This window comes from Anomaloglossus baeobatrachus, chromosome 4 (assembly GCF_048569485.1).
Source record: "Anomaloglossus baeobatrachus isolate aAnoBae1 chromosome 4, aAnoBae1.hap1, whole genome shotgun sequence".
Lineage (NCBI taxonomy): Eukaryota > Metazoa > Chordata > Amphibia > Anura > Aromobatidae > Anomaloglossus > Anomaloglossus baeobatrachus.
Window position 1 is genome coordinate 680,275,168 of NC_134356.1, and position 15,177 is coordinate 680,290,344.

A 15,177-nucleotide genomic window follows, 5' to 3' on the forward strand; every position below is an offset into this window, starting at 1 on the left:
CGGAATTCATCTAGGGGAGTGATGAGCATCTTAAAGCCACTGGTGCTTCACAAAATTATATAACATTGAGCCATGAAAATCAAATATTATAATTATTCCACGTATTGTTGCTTTACCTCCAAATTTTTAATTCAAAAACATTTTTACCCCCAGTGAGAGCCATTCAAAAACTGCAAGTGTCTCTCCCTGTGGTGCCGGCTCCCATCATTCAGTGAAGGAAGACGGTGCACCGGAGATACTTAGATTAGCACCCAGCTACTTGATCAAGAACTGATCAGTTTAGAGAAGACTCTCCCATCATTAGTCAGCAGTTATGAAATTATACAAGACCAAATTCAGTTTCTTTGGTTAATCATTGAAATGTACATAAAAAGTCACCGCTCACCGTTGTAGGGTTTGCCCGAATAAACCTCCTTGTGACTGTCCAGTATCTAAACAGGAACTACGGCACCCATCCACACAATGTCCAAAGGAGAAAAGAGATAAAGTCCAACTAGGAATCCTCCAGATGTGTATAAAATAATATTTTTTGTTTAAACCATTATAAGGTCAAGAGTACATAGGCATTTGTATACTGGTTCTTTTGCACACCCATTGAACTAAATTTTTTGAAGTGCAACGTAACGGCAGAGACTGAGCTGCTCAGTGTAGTTTTGATGAAATCATTGTTTTATTAGCAGTAGTGATGGGCGAGCAGTACAATGCTTGGTACTCGTAATAATTAGCAATCACTATGATGCTTGAGTGCTACTTTCTGGATTAAAGCAGGTCAGACACTTGGATGGGCTCAACTTGAGAATCAAGTGTAATGGAAGTCAATAATTGGGCAGTTTGGCTCTCTGCCCACACCAGCCATCTATAGACAGGATTTCCAGTGGAGGGAAGGCAGGTTTTTCAACTTTTTTTCTGACATCATCTGAAAACATTGTTTTTACCCCCAGAGAGAGCCATTCAGATTCTGCAAATAGTTCTCACTGGGGTGCCAGCTCCCATCATTCACTAAAGTAATGCAGCGTAAAAGTGCAGAAATAGTATGAACATTTCTGCAAATACTCAATATGTGTGCACATGTGTTAATGGCACAGACTATATTCCTGTAAAAATATGAGATAATAAGATACTAAATAGCTGGTTCCATGGTGTAATGGTTAGCACTCTGGACTTTGAATCCAGCGATCCGAGTTCAAATCTCGGTGGGACCTTTTATTTTAATCCCTTTAAATATAGAGAATCTGTCAACAGGTTTTTGCCACTTGATCTGTGAGCAGAATAATGTAGAGGCAGAGATCCTGATTCCAGCGATGTCTTACTGGGTATCTAGTACACCAAAGGCTGGCTGCCTGTGTGAGACATTACACTACTATAGAATGTTTTTTGGCTGCCGTTATGTCACTTTATTGATATATTATTATTGTAAAATAATTAGTATGGTTATAAATGGCGTCACATATCACTATACATCCAGGGGAAGACGTGTCTGTGGGAAATCAAATAACTCCTCGCCAAACATGAGATTTAATGCTGATAAATGTATCATGGATGGAGTAATCCAATAACTGCATATACATTAAATGTAAGTGAATTTGTGACTACAGAACTGGAGAAAGACTTTGGGATTCTAGTTACAAGTAAGTTAAGCAGCAGCGCTCAATGTCAGGCAGCAGCTGCAAAAGCTAACAAGATTTTAGCGGGTATAAACGGAGAAATTAGCTTATCCATTTAAAAATAAAATACTTAACTAGTCTCCATGACATCTAAGAAAGTTCAGCTAAAATATAACAACATTTTGAGACATAAACATAAGATGGCCGGGTAGTTATAGTTTAGGAAATGAGGCACAAGTCAATAGTTTGCTTAACTAAAGCTTTATGGAAACTGGGGGGTTAATTCACATCATTATTCTCTTCCCGTAACATAGAGAACACGTGGCCGGTTAGCTCAGTTGGTTAGAGCGTGGTGCTAATAACGCCAAGGTCGCGGGTTCGATCCCCGTACGGGCCAGATATTTTTTTTTATGACAAAGCTGATGTTTAACAAGTGTATGACCTTATTCAAAAAGCAGTAATGTGGGCAGATATGTAGATCTATAAAACAGATAGACATTAACACCTGATTTTGAAACAAAGTTCCTAAGTAGCAACATCATAGACCTTTGTGATACTGTTTAGTTACATTTACACCAGCCGCTTTTACAGAGTTAAACTACTCCTGATTGGTCAATGTTTATTGATCAGCTATAATTAAATAGCCAGTTTATATAGGCAGAACACTATAGATGTGCACAAGCCAATCTGGCATAGTTCATACAATGCGCATAGGCTGACATTGCTCTTGATAGCACAGGAGGTTTTCATACAGTATTGGGCCTCCTTCACACCTCCATGGCTCTGGTCCATGTGGTGTCCATTTATACATGTATTGGAGTCACATTCACACGCATACTACCTAAGTCAATAAGGCTCTTCACACCGCCATCTTTTCCCCAGAACTTGTGTGTCCCTGTGAAACATCTGTGTGTCTGAGATTCTCACTGAGACAAATCAGTTTTTCTCCAGCAGCTCAGGTCAAATACAGACATCAAACGGATGACAACCGAGCCACATCCGAAAAAAACTGATGTAACTGAAATACATTTTTTTTATGTGAAAATGATGTGCAAAGATAGAAAAATGATAGATATGCTTACATGCTAAGGAGGCTGACTAGCAAAGTGAACTAATGCCCTTGCAACTAGTTGCTGGCCTCATTAGCATATCATAAAGGATCTTTAGAAACACTTTTTCTAAAGCTCTCTTTTTTTCCTGGTTTTTTTTTAAGGTTGTTCCAACAAACAAAAGAAATAAAAATTTGAATAAAAAATGTAAGATTGGAATAATTTTCTGCGAGAAATACTTCATTTTCTGGAATAATTTCAAGGGTGCCAACACTTTCGACTATGACTGTATTGATTTCCGGACCATACAATACAAGCAGTTTTTACCATTTAGCTTTTGAGCCTCCAATATTTCCTTACAGATTGTGTGCAGGACCCTCACTGCTCCTGGTATCTGTTGAGTTATGTATTAATGTAATGTCTGTACCTGTCCCCTCTGGATTGTAAACTGCTGCGGAACATGTAGGCACTATGGAAATAAAGATTGTTATTAATAACTTATTTTACAAAATACCTAAAAATATTGCAAATATATTTTTACATTTTTTTCCAACATCTAAGTAAGTATCGGAATAAAAAGTAATGACCATAGATTAAAATAAATCTAAAATAGCAGCACATCCCAGAGAAATAATTCATTTGTGTCCAGGGAAGTATCCCTCAAGAAAATCATAGTCAAGAAGGTCAACTTTAGGCTATGTTCCCTCAGTTAAAAAAAAAGTCTGATTTTTATCTAAAAAAATGGATGATTTTTAAAAATCTGTATTATCTTCTGTTTGCAATCTTTGGGTTTTTTTGGGTTATTAATTTCTTTTTAGGAATGAATTATAAAAATATTTAGATCATGGTGGTCACTTTAAAGATTTGCAGGACCAGTTATCCTAAATAAAACATAATAAAAGAAAATATATATCACAGCTCATTTCATGGTGGTCGCTTATAATCCCACAATTTTTATATTTTTTTTTACACACTTTAAAGATTTGTTGGATAAGTCTGGTTAACCCTTTCATAACTTATGAGATACATGTTTGTCATATGTCGTATCCCTGTCCTTGATGCGGATTATTAAATAATCATTATTAAATTAAATTAATCAGCCATCATGTGCCTCTAACAACTGCGGAGTGGAGATCCGCTTGTGGCTGTTAACCTGTTGAATTGCACAAGTGCTGAAAATCAGTTCCTCGTTAGTATCCCTGCCTGTCACGCGGGAGACCAGGGGAGAATTTCTTTTTTTTTTTATCTATAAATACTATGAACACATTATGTAAAAAAGTCTATATTATTGCTTATAACACGGTGTTCACGTTTAACCTAACAATTTCTGATTTGCTTACTTTTGTTTTTCATTTTATTTTCTCCTCCCTTTCTTCCAAGACCCATAACTTATTTATTTTTTCATCAATATTGCTATTTGAAGGATTATTTTTTGCGGGACGAATTGTACTTTTTAATGAAACCATAAGTTTTACTATATAGTGTACTGTAAAAAATTCCATATATGGAGAAATAGTGAAAAAAGTGGAATTCCACAATGTTTTGTTTTTTTTTAAATTCATCCTGTTTACTATATGGTAAAAGTAACATGTCAGTATGATGCTGCACGCCGGTACAAGGTTATGGATATCAAACGTATATTTTTAATTTTATCTAAGTGTGTAAAAAAAATATCAGAAATTTGTTTTAAAAAATGAGTAGCGCATTTGTCGACCATTTTCCAAGCCATTGCGTTCTCATTTTTTGGGATCTGGTGCTCAGTGATGGCTTATATTTTGCGTCTTGAGGTGACATTTTTATTAATACCATTTTTATATCAATGCATTATTTTGCTTGCTGTTACTGCACTTTAAGGAAATGTTGCGGTGATAAAAATATTTATATCATGGTGGTCACTTTAAAGATTTGCTGGACCAGTTATCCTATACAAAGCATAATAAAAGAAAATATATATCACAGCTCATTTCATGGTGGTCATTTATAATCCCACAATTGCTATATGTTCTTTACATACTCTATAGATTTGTTGGAAATATCTGGTTAACCCTTTCATAACTTATAAGGTACATGTTTGTCATAGGTCGTACTCCTGTCTTTGATGCAGATTAATAAATAATAATCATTATTAAATTAATAAATTAACCAGCTATCATGTGCCTCTAACAACTGCAGAGTGGAGATCCGCCTGTGGCTGTTAACCTGTTGAATGCCACTATCAAATGATGAAAATCAGTTCCTCGTTAGTATAGTGGTCAGTATCCCCGCCTGTCACGCGGGAGACCGGGGTTCAATTCCCCGACGGGGAGGATAACATTTTTCTTATTTATACATATGATTAAAACATGTTGAAAGAAATATATTACAGCTAATTTCACAATGGTATCTTTTAATTTAACAATTTCTATTATTTTTTGTTTTTGCACACTTTTAAGATTTGTTGGATAAGTCTGGTTAACTTTTAATGTCTTATGTTGTACATGTACTGTATATCATATGTCGTGTCCCTTTCTTTGATGCGGCTTAAATAGCCATCATGTGTCTCTAAAAGCTGCGGTGTGGAACTTTTCCTGCAGCTGCTAACATGTTGAATGCTGCTGTCAATCACTGAAAATCAGATCCTTGTTAATACAGTGGTAAGTATATAATATCTGTGCATGGTGGAGAGCAGGTGGTTCTGGGAAATGTAGTTTATATGTAGTTTTAAAGCTCCATTAAATTTTACCAGAATAGCAGAAATTCATAGTTTCATGGTGAAGAAACAAGTCCATCAAACTCACTCTATAATCTACCATGTTAATCTAGAGAAAGGCAAAAAAAACAAACAAACCATGGGACAGATCCCCTACACTAAACAGTAAAGTTGTGACCAAAAGTTAACATTTAGAAAACATTTTGAGATACAGCGTGACCAATGGTACTGATAAACCAGCCATGTGTAAAAGGTTCCATGGTGTAATGGTTAGCACTCTGGACTCTGAATCCAGCGATCCGAGTTCAAATCTCGGTGGGACCTTTAATTTTTATTTTTTTCCCATGAAGTATTGAAATAAAAAAGGGCTTTCTGTGTATCAAGAATAAACATTTCTTGTTCTGGCACTTACTGACTCTGCAAATGGCATCCGAAAAATATTCTAGGAAAGTGTGGGCATCAAAAATCAAATGGCGCTCTTTCCCTTCCGAGCCCTTCACTGCAGACAAACAGTACTGTACAGACAGAAGCAAGGCAGTTTTAATATCTCTACATATTTGTATGTCTACATTTCCAAATATGCTCTAAACGTTTTCTTTGTACTACGTGTAAGTGTACGTGTGTATATATATATAGTTTAGGGTCACTAAGATATTTCCTTATTTTTGAAAGAAAAGCATATTTTTTTTAATGAAGCCAACATTAAATTAAACAGAAATAAACTCGATACATTGTTAATGTGGCAAATGACTATTCTAGCTTCAAACGTCTGTTTTTTAATTCACTATCTACATAGGTGTATATAGGCCCATTTCCAACAACCACCACTGCAGTGTTCTAATGGGAACTTTCATGTGAAACTCGACAGTCTATTATTTTTCTTAGAAATGAAGAATATTCCATGGGAGAAATTGGCAAGAAACTGAAGATTTCCTATGACAGTGTGTACTACTCCCTTCAGAGAATAGCACAAACAGGCTTTAACCAGCGTAGAAAGAGAAGTGGGAGGCCGCGCTGCACAACTGAGCAACAAGACAAGTACATTAGAGTCTCTAATTTGAGAAATTGACACCATACTCAACATGTGTGCACATATATTAATAGCACAGGCTTTATTCCTGTAAAAAAATGAGATAATAAAGAATTAACTAGTTGGTTCCATGGTGTAATGGTTAGCACTCTGGACTTAGAATCCAGTGATCTGAGTTCTAATCTCGGTGGAACCTTAGCAATAATTTATTTTAATCCCTTTGAAAAAATTTTTTGGTTATCTGACAGTACAATTCATTTCTTTTTAGGAATGAATTATAAAAATATTTATATCATGATGGTCACTTTAAAGATTTGCTGGACCAGTTATCCTATACAAAGCATAATAAAAGAAAATATATATCACAGCTCATTTCTTGGTAGTCATTTATAATCCCACAATTGCTATATGTTCTTTACATACTTTATAGATTTGTTGGAAATATCTGGTTAACCCTTTCATAACTTATAAGGTAAATGTTTGTCATAGGTCGTACTCCTGTCTTTGATGCAGATTAATAAATAATAATCATTATAAAATCAATAAATTAACCAGCTATCATGTGCCTTTAGCAACTGCGGAGTGGAGATCTGCCTGTGGCTGTTAATCTGTTGAACGCCACTATCAAATGGTGAAAATCAGTTTCTCGTTAGTATAGTGGTTAGTGTCCCCGCCTGTCACGCGGGAGACCGGGGTTTAAAAGGACAACATTTTTCTTATTTATACATATGATTTAAACATGTTAAAAGAAAATATATTACAGCTGATTTCACTGTGGCATCTTTTAATTTAACAATTTCTATTATTTTTTGTACACTTTTAAGATTTGTTGGATAAGTCTGGTTAACTTTTAACGTCTTATGTTGTACATGTATATCATATGTCGTGTCCCTGTCTTTGATGCGGCTTAAATAGCTATCATGTGTCTCTTAAAGCTGCGGTGTGGAACTTTTCCTGCAGCTGCTAACATGTTGAATGCTGCTGCTGTCAATCACTGAAAATCAGATCCTTGTTAGTACAGTGGTAAGTATATAATATCTGTGCATGGTGGAGAGCAGGTGGTTCTGGGAAATGTAGTTTATATGTCGTTTTAAAGCTCCATTAAATTTCTACCAGAATAGCAGAAATTCATAGTTTCATGGTGAAGAAACAAGTCCATCAAGTTCACCCTATAATCTACCATGTTAATCTAGAGAGGCAAAAAAAACCAAAACCATGGGACAGATCCCCTACACTAAACAGTAAAGTTGGGACCAAAAGTTAACATTTAGAAAACATTTTGAGATACAGAGTGACCAATGGTACTGATAATCCAGCCATGTATAACAGGTTCCATGGTGTAATGGTTAGCACTCTGGACTCTGAATCCAGCGATCCGAGTTCAAATCTCGGTGGGACCTTTAACTTTTATTTTTTTCCCATGAAATATTGAAATAAAAAAAGGGCTTTCAGTGTATCAAGAATAAAAATTTCTTGTTCTGGCACTTACTGACTCTGCAAATGGAGTCCGAAAAAAATGGACTTTGAATTCAGTGATCTGAGTTCAAATCTCAGTGGAACCTTAGCAATTATTTAAATTTTTAAACCCTTTACTTTTTTTTTGGGTTATCTGACAGTACAATTCATTTGTTTTTAGGTATGAATTATAAAAATATTTATATCATGATGGTCACTTTAAAGATTTGCTGGACCAGTTATCCTATACAAAGCATAATAAAATATATATCACAGCTGATTTCATGGTGGTCACTTAAAATCCCACAATTTCTTTATAGAATTTTTTTTGACACACTTTAAAGATTTGTTGGAAATATTTGGTTAACCCTTTCATAACTTATAAAGTATATGTTTGTCATATGTCATATGCCTGTCTTTGATGCGGATTAATAAATAATAGTCATTAATAAATTAATCAGCCATCATGTGCCTTTAACAACTGTGGAGTGGAGATCCGCCTGTGGCTGTTAACCTGTTGAATACCACTATCAAATAATGAAAATCAGTTCCTCGTTAGTATAGTGGTCAGTATCCCCGCCTGTCACGCGGGAGACCGGGGTTCAATTCCCCGACGGGGAGGATAACATTTTTCTTATTTATACATATGATTAAAACATGTTGAAAGAAATATATTACAGCTAATTTCACAATGGTATCTTTTAATTTAACAATTTCTATTATTTTTTGTTCAATTTCCCGACGGGGAGGACATTTTTTTTTTTTTTATCTACAAATATGACTTATTATTAAAATCTATATTATAGCTTATAACATGGTGTTCACTTTTAATCTAACAATTTTTCTTTTGTTAATTTTTGTTGATTTTTTTTTACATACTTCAACCTCTTCACCCCTGGGCAATTTTTTTTTTCATTTTAGTTTTCTCCTCCCCTTCGTCAATATTGTCACATGAAGGATTATTTTTGCAGGACGAATTGTACTTTTTAATGAAACCTAATTTTGGTGTAATTTTTTTCTCGACATGCTGTATACCGATCAGATTAATCGATTCTATATTTTGATAGATCAGACTTTTTTGAACACAGCGATACTAAATACTTTTATTTTCAATGGGGCAGGTGATTTAAACTTTTCTTTTTTTTTATTTTTCAGATATTTTAAAACTTTTTTTACATTTTTTATTGATTTTACTTGTTTCTCTATGGGGCTTTATGCCTACACTGGCCAATCACCTGTGCATTTCGGATCAGAGCAGCAACACTCTCATCAGCATAAATGTTTATCTGCTATGAGTGCCAGCGCTCTGACAGTTCTCAGGAACTGAGTCATGGCAGCATAAGAGGTCATCAGCTGAGCCTGTGCTACCCTGACAACACATTAGCACCCTGTGATTGTGTCACGGAGCAGCCTATCATGGCTGGGTATGGCGCGATTCCCGCCGAAGCCATTCAAATTGCACTGTCAGTATTTGAGAATGCGATCTAAGGGGTTAACAGGTGTGGGTGGATCTCTGATCCACCTGCGTCTGTTACCCAGACTGTCTGGTGATCAGATCAGGAGACATGTGCGGGGGTTTCCAGTACATCCTTAAAAGGTCATAAAGGGGTAAAACATTTGATGGACCATTTATATTATATATTTACAATTTATCACTTATAATGAACATTTGTAAATGTGGAAGAGATTAATGGGTTATCGGACAGCACAATTAATTTCTTTTTAGATGTGAATTAATATACAATAATAAACAGAGGCATACTTGTGTTCCAATGCCCTAACGGATCCATGGAAGGACACTCCACAGCTGTTATAGATCTTCGTTAGTATGGTGCTCAGTGTCTGCGCCTGTCACATAGGAGACTAAAACTTACACGTGGGACGAGGCACTCAATAACATTCAAACAGTAAATATTATAAAATTACAAACAAGAATCTAAACAAGTGGACCTGAATATTCACATAAACTACTGTAACCAATATACCTCTATTTCCTAAGTCATAGGCACATACATAGTTTCCTTTCATATAACCACCCGCACAACCGGTAAATCTCTATATACTCAGTGTATAACCTTAATCTCTAAGGTCACATGCAAACACTATGTGAGTTTATTATCTTAGTATTTGTAAGATAAAACCAGGAGTGGAACAAACAGAGGAAACTATAATAGAAACACGTGCACCACTTCTGCATTTATCAACCACTCCTGGTTTTGGCTACAAATATTGAGGTAAGAACTCACCAAGTATTGAACATGGGCACGTTATTTTTTGTTGTTTTAATTCCATATGTAACATTGTGGTGACTCAAAAGTGAAAGATGATGAGCTGTTGGAAAAGTTGTTCTTGTTTAGCTTTGAAAAAAGACATCTCAGAGATTTCATATATATAAAAAATACATGTGTGGCCAATACAAAGGACAGCACATGACTTATTTCTTCCAATATGAAAAACCAGGGTGCACTCACTACAAGTGGATGAAAGGTGATTCCGGCACCTAAATAGGAACAGTTAAAGTAGTCACACTGAGGAATGCCGACCACAAGAATTAGTAATGGCAGACACTAGAACAGCTTTTAAATAAAGGGCTGGATGATTTCCGCAACAAAAATGCCATTGTGGGTTATATACAACTTAGAGAAAGTATAATGGTGGAGAAAAGTTAAACTTGATGGACTGAGGTCTTTTTCCAATCATTGTAACTAAATAACGTAACATCTTAATATTTCTATGTGTTGCTCAAAAATATTTGTTGATTTCAAGGTAGGAGAAAAGCAAGTTTGAATACCGCGCCAAAACCACAGGAATACCAAAAGTATAAGTGAATCCCTTATATTTCCACAGGTCTACGCGTTTCAGGGACATATCTGTCCCCTTCATCAGGACAATATACAGGGAATAATACAGCTGTATTATTCCCTGTATATTGTCCTGTTGAAGGGGATGGATATGTCCCTGAAACGCATAGACCCATGGAAATAAAAGGGATTCACTGATACTCTTCGTATTACTGTCGTTTTGGCGCGGTATTCAAACCCACTTTTCTCCTACTTTGAAATCGTCTCATCGCTGCGTGACTGCTGCCTTCCACGCTACCCCCATGTTTGCTAAGGGGTTGTGACTGGCACAACCTGATAAGGTGAGTGTTCTTCCAACATTCACCCCATACCTTTATACCGGGTAAGACCCTATTTGTGCCTATTCTTTCCACAGTTCGTTTCTCAAAAATATTTATATATATATATATATATATATATTATATATATATATATATACACAAACACACACACACACACATATATATATATATATATATATATATACACACAGTATATATACCGTATTTTTCGCTTTATAAGACGCACTTTTGTTCCCCAAAATTTTGGGGGGAAAGTAGGGGGTGCATCTTATAATCCGAATAAACGGATTATATACTGCAGGGTCCAGGGGAGGTGGGGGCCACTCTGCAGCCGTGCTGGAGGCTGAGGGAGGCTGGTAGAGGCAGGTGAAAGCTGCGGGCAGCAGCGTTACATCTCCTGCTCCCGCTCATATAATATGCACAGCCGCTGTCCATCACCGTGGTGCTGAAACCGTGCTGTGGTGATGGGCTGGGGGAGCGGCGCATATTAGATCTGCCTGTGCTCCCTTTGATCGCACATGCACCCCTGTGTTAGCTATGGCCTCCATGCTGCTGCCCATAGTAAAATGAAAAACTCTTTCCTTACCTCCTCCAGCGCTGATCTCCCCAGTCTCCCCCCTGCTGTTGTGATTAGGCACGCAGAGATATTGCTCTGCTGTGCCGATCACATGACCGTACCGAGAAGCAGGAAGTGCAGGAGACAGGAGAAGCTCAACCCCACTGAGGGAGACACGAGGCAGGACAGTGCTGGAGAAGGTAAGGAAAGAGTTTATTTTTACTAAAACCAGGAGCATGGGGGCGATATCTAACACAGGGTGATGTGTGCCAGCCACAGTGGGCCATGTGCCAGCCACAGTGGGCCATGTGCCAGCCACAGTGGGCCATGTGCCAGCCACAGTGGGCCATGTGCCAGCCACAGGGGGCCATGTGCCAGTCATAGAGGACGTGTGACATCACTGGGGGCCGTGTTCCAGCCACAGGGGGCCATGTGCCAGCCATAGGGGCCGTGGTGTGCCAGCCATAGGGGCCGTGTGCCAGCCATAGAGGACAAGTGCCAGCAATAGGGGACATGTGGCATCACTGGGGGCCGTTTGCCAGCCATAGGGGCCATGTGCCAGCCATAGGGGCCGTGTGCCAGCCATAGAGGACGTGTGCCAGCCATAGAAGACATGTGGCATCACTGGGGGATGTGTGCCAGCACAAGGGTGCTATATTCAATATAAGGTGGCCATATCCAAATTAAGCGGGCTAATTTTAGGATGGGGGGGCTATGAGGGACATATACCCTATATGATTTGCTAGACACTGGTATTATAAGACGGACCCCATTTATTAAAAAATTCTCTATTCCTTCACCAAATTTGGGGGTGCGTCTTATAATCAGGTGCGTCTTATAAAGAGAAAAATACGGTGTGTGTGTATATATATACATATATATATAGAGATAGATAGATGTGTATATACATATACACACAGAAAATGTTACTTTCCATTAAATCATAATGGAAAGTAACATTTTACTTATTTACAAATATGATAAAAAATAGTAGTTACATTACAGCTGATTTCATTGTGGTCACTTTTAATCCAACAGTTTCATTTTTTTCACATTTTAAAGATTTGCTGGAAAAGTCTGGTTAACCCTCTCACAACATACGACTTACATATATGTCATACGTTGCATCCCTGAATAGGATAACTGAAGTGAGCACTAATATATATATATATGAGTGCAAGCCAAAAAATACATACTCTATAAGAATAAGGCTGCACATCAAACTTAGATAATGGTATAATGCCTCAAGCATATGGAAAAATATTGGAATATACAATGAAAAATGCTACTTGCTAATTTGAACATGTGAATAATGAATTGCATACCTGCCATGAATATTAGGAAAAAGGAGATATTTAGCAATCGCATTGATCAATGTAACTGAGCCCCAAGACCTCGTCAAGGTATATCTCTATATTGGGGTCCCTAGCTCTGTGACCCTAACTGTGTGTCATCTCATTGCAATTAAAAACTGCTATGGGTGGAGAGGGGTAACTAAGGACTTTCTTATATAGGAGATGGAAAAAACATGGCCGAAAGGGGCGGAGCTGTGTTCACATTCAGAAAAAAAACTACATATAACTGAATAGGATAACTGAAGTGAGCACTAATATATATATATATTATGAGTGCAAGCCAAAAAATACATACTATATAAGAATAAGGCTGCACATCAAACTTAGATAATGGTATAATGCCTCAAGCATATGGAAAAATATTGGAATATACAATGAAAAATGCTACTTGCTACTTTGAACATGTGAATAATGAGTTGCATACCTGCCATGAATATTAGGAAAAAGGAGATATTTAGCAATCGCATTGATCAATGTAACTGAGCCCCAAACCTCGTCAAGGTATATCTCTATATTGGGGTCCCTAGCTCTGTGACCCTAACTGTGTGTCATCTCATTGCAATTAAAAACTGCTATGGGTGGAGAGGGGTAACTAAGGACTTTCTTATATAGGAGATGGAAAAAACATGGCCGAAAGGGGCGGAGCTGTGTTCACATTCAGAAAAAAAATACATATAACTGAATAGGATAACTGAAGTGAGCACTAATATATATATATATGAGTGCAAGCCAAAAAATACATACTATATAAGAATAAGGCTGCACATCAAACTTAGATAATGGTATAATGCCTCAAGCATATGGAAAAATATTGGAATATACAATGAAAAATGCTACTTGCTAATTTGAACATGTGAATAATGAATTGCATACCTGCCATGAATATTAGGAAAAAGGAGATATTTAGCAATAGCATTGATCAATGTAACTGAGCCCCAAGACCTCGTCAAGGTATATCTCTATATTGGGGTCCCTAGCTCTGTGACCCTAACTGTGTGTCATCTCATTGCAATTAAAAACTGCTATGGGTGGAGAGGGGTAACTAAGGACTTTCTTATATAGGAGATGGAAAAAACATGGCCGAAAGGGGCGGAGCTGTGTTCACATTCAGAAAAAAAACTACATATAACTGAATAGGATAACTGAAGTGAGCACTAATATATATATATGAGTGCAAGCCAAAAAATACATATTATATAAGAATAAGGCTGCACATCAAACTTAGATAATGGTATAATGCCTCAAGCATATGGAAAAATATTGGAATATACAATGAAAAATGCTACTTGCTAATTTGAACATGTGAATAATGAATTGCATACCTGCCATGAATATTAGGAAAAAGGAGACATTTAGCAATCGCATTGATCAATGTAACTGAGCCCCAAGACCTCGTCAAGGTATATCTCTATATTGGGGTCCCTAGCTCTGTGACCCTAACTGTGTGTCATCTCATTGCAATTAAAAACTGCTATGGGTGGAGAGGGGTAACTAAGGACTTTCTTATATAGGAGATGGAAAAAACATGGCCGAAAGGGGCGGAGCTGTGTTCACATTCAGAAAAAAACAAAAACAAACTACATATAACTGAATAGGATAACTGAAGTTATCCTATTCAGTTATATGTAGTTTTTTTCTGAATGTGAACACAGCTCCGCCCCTTTCGGCCATGTTTTTTCCATCTCCTATATAAGAAAGTCCTTAGTTACCCCTCTCCACCCATAGCAGTTTTTAATTGCAATGAGATGACACACAGTTAGGGTCACAGAGCTAGGGACCCCAATATAGAGATATACCTTGACGAGGTCTTGGGGCTCAGTTACATTGATCAATGCGATTGCTAAATATCTCCTTTTTCCTAATATTCATGGCAGGTATGCAATTCATTATTCACATGTTCAAATTAGCAAGTAGCATTTTTCATTGTATATTCCAATATTTTTCCATATGCTTGAGGCATTATACCATTATCTAAGTTTGATGTGCAGCCTTATTCTTATATAATACGTTGTATCCCTGTCTTTCATCTGATCTAGTCAGCCATGATGTGCCATTAACAGTGAAGTTGCGCTGTTCCTGCGACTGGTAACCTGTTGAATGTTGCTGTCAATCTCTAAATATCAGTTCCTCGTTAGTATAGTGGTCAGTATCCCTGACTGGCACATGGGAGACTGGGGTTTAATTCTCCGACAAGGAGAAAAAAACTTTTATTGTTTACAAATATAATGAACACATTATAAAAATATTTATATCACGGTGGTCACTTTTAATCCAAAACGTTCTATTTTTGTTTCTTT

At 37.0% G+C, this 15,177-nt stretch overlaps 6 non-coding genes across 6 annotated transcripts; all 6 read left to right on the top strand.

Annotated features, from left to right (window-relative positions):
• The first annotated feature begins 1,130 nt into the window (after positions 1–1,130).
• TRNAQ-UUG (transfer RNA glutamine (anticodon UUG)) lies at positions 1,131–1,202 on the top strand. Its single transcript has one exon. It is a non-coding gene; the product is annotated as a tRNA-Gln (tRNA).
• A 725-nt stretch (positions 1,203–1,927) lies between these two features.
• On the top strand, positions 1,928–2,001 carry TRNAI-AAU (transfer RNA isoleucine (anticodon AAU)). Its single transcript has one exon. It is a non-coding gene; the product is annotated as a tRNA-Ile (tRNA).
• A 2,886-nt stretch (positions 2,002–4,887) lies between these two features.
• On the top strand, positions 4,888–4,959 carry TRNAD-GUC (transfer RNA aspartic acid (anticodon GUC)). Its single transcript has one exon. It is a non-coding gene; the product is annotated as a tRNA-Asp (tRNA).
• A 635-nt stretch (positions 4,960–5,594) lies between these two features.
• On the top strand, positions 5,595–5,666 carry TRNAQ-CUG (transfer RNA glutamine (anticodon CUG)). The gene has a single exon. It is a non-coding gene; the product is annotated as a tRNA-Gln (tRNA).
• Positions 5,667–7,700: 2,034 nt separating this feature from the next.
• On the top strand, positions 7,701–7,772 carry TRNAQ-CUG (transfer RNA glutamine (anticodon CUG)). Its single transcript has one exon. It is a non-coding gene; the product is annotated as a tRNA-Gln (tRNA).
• Positions 7,773–8,376: 604 nt separating this feature from the next.
• TRNAD-GUC (transfer RNA aspartic acid (anticodon GUC)) lies at positions 8,377–8,448 on the top strand. The gene has a single exon. It is a non-coding gene; the product is annotated as a tRNA-Asp (tRNA).
• Positions 8,449–15,177: the final 6,729 nt, after the last annotated feature.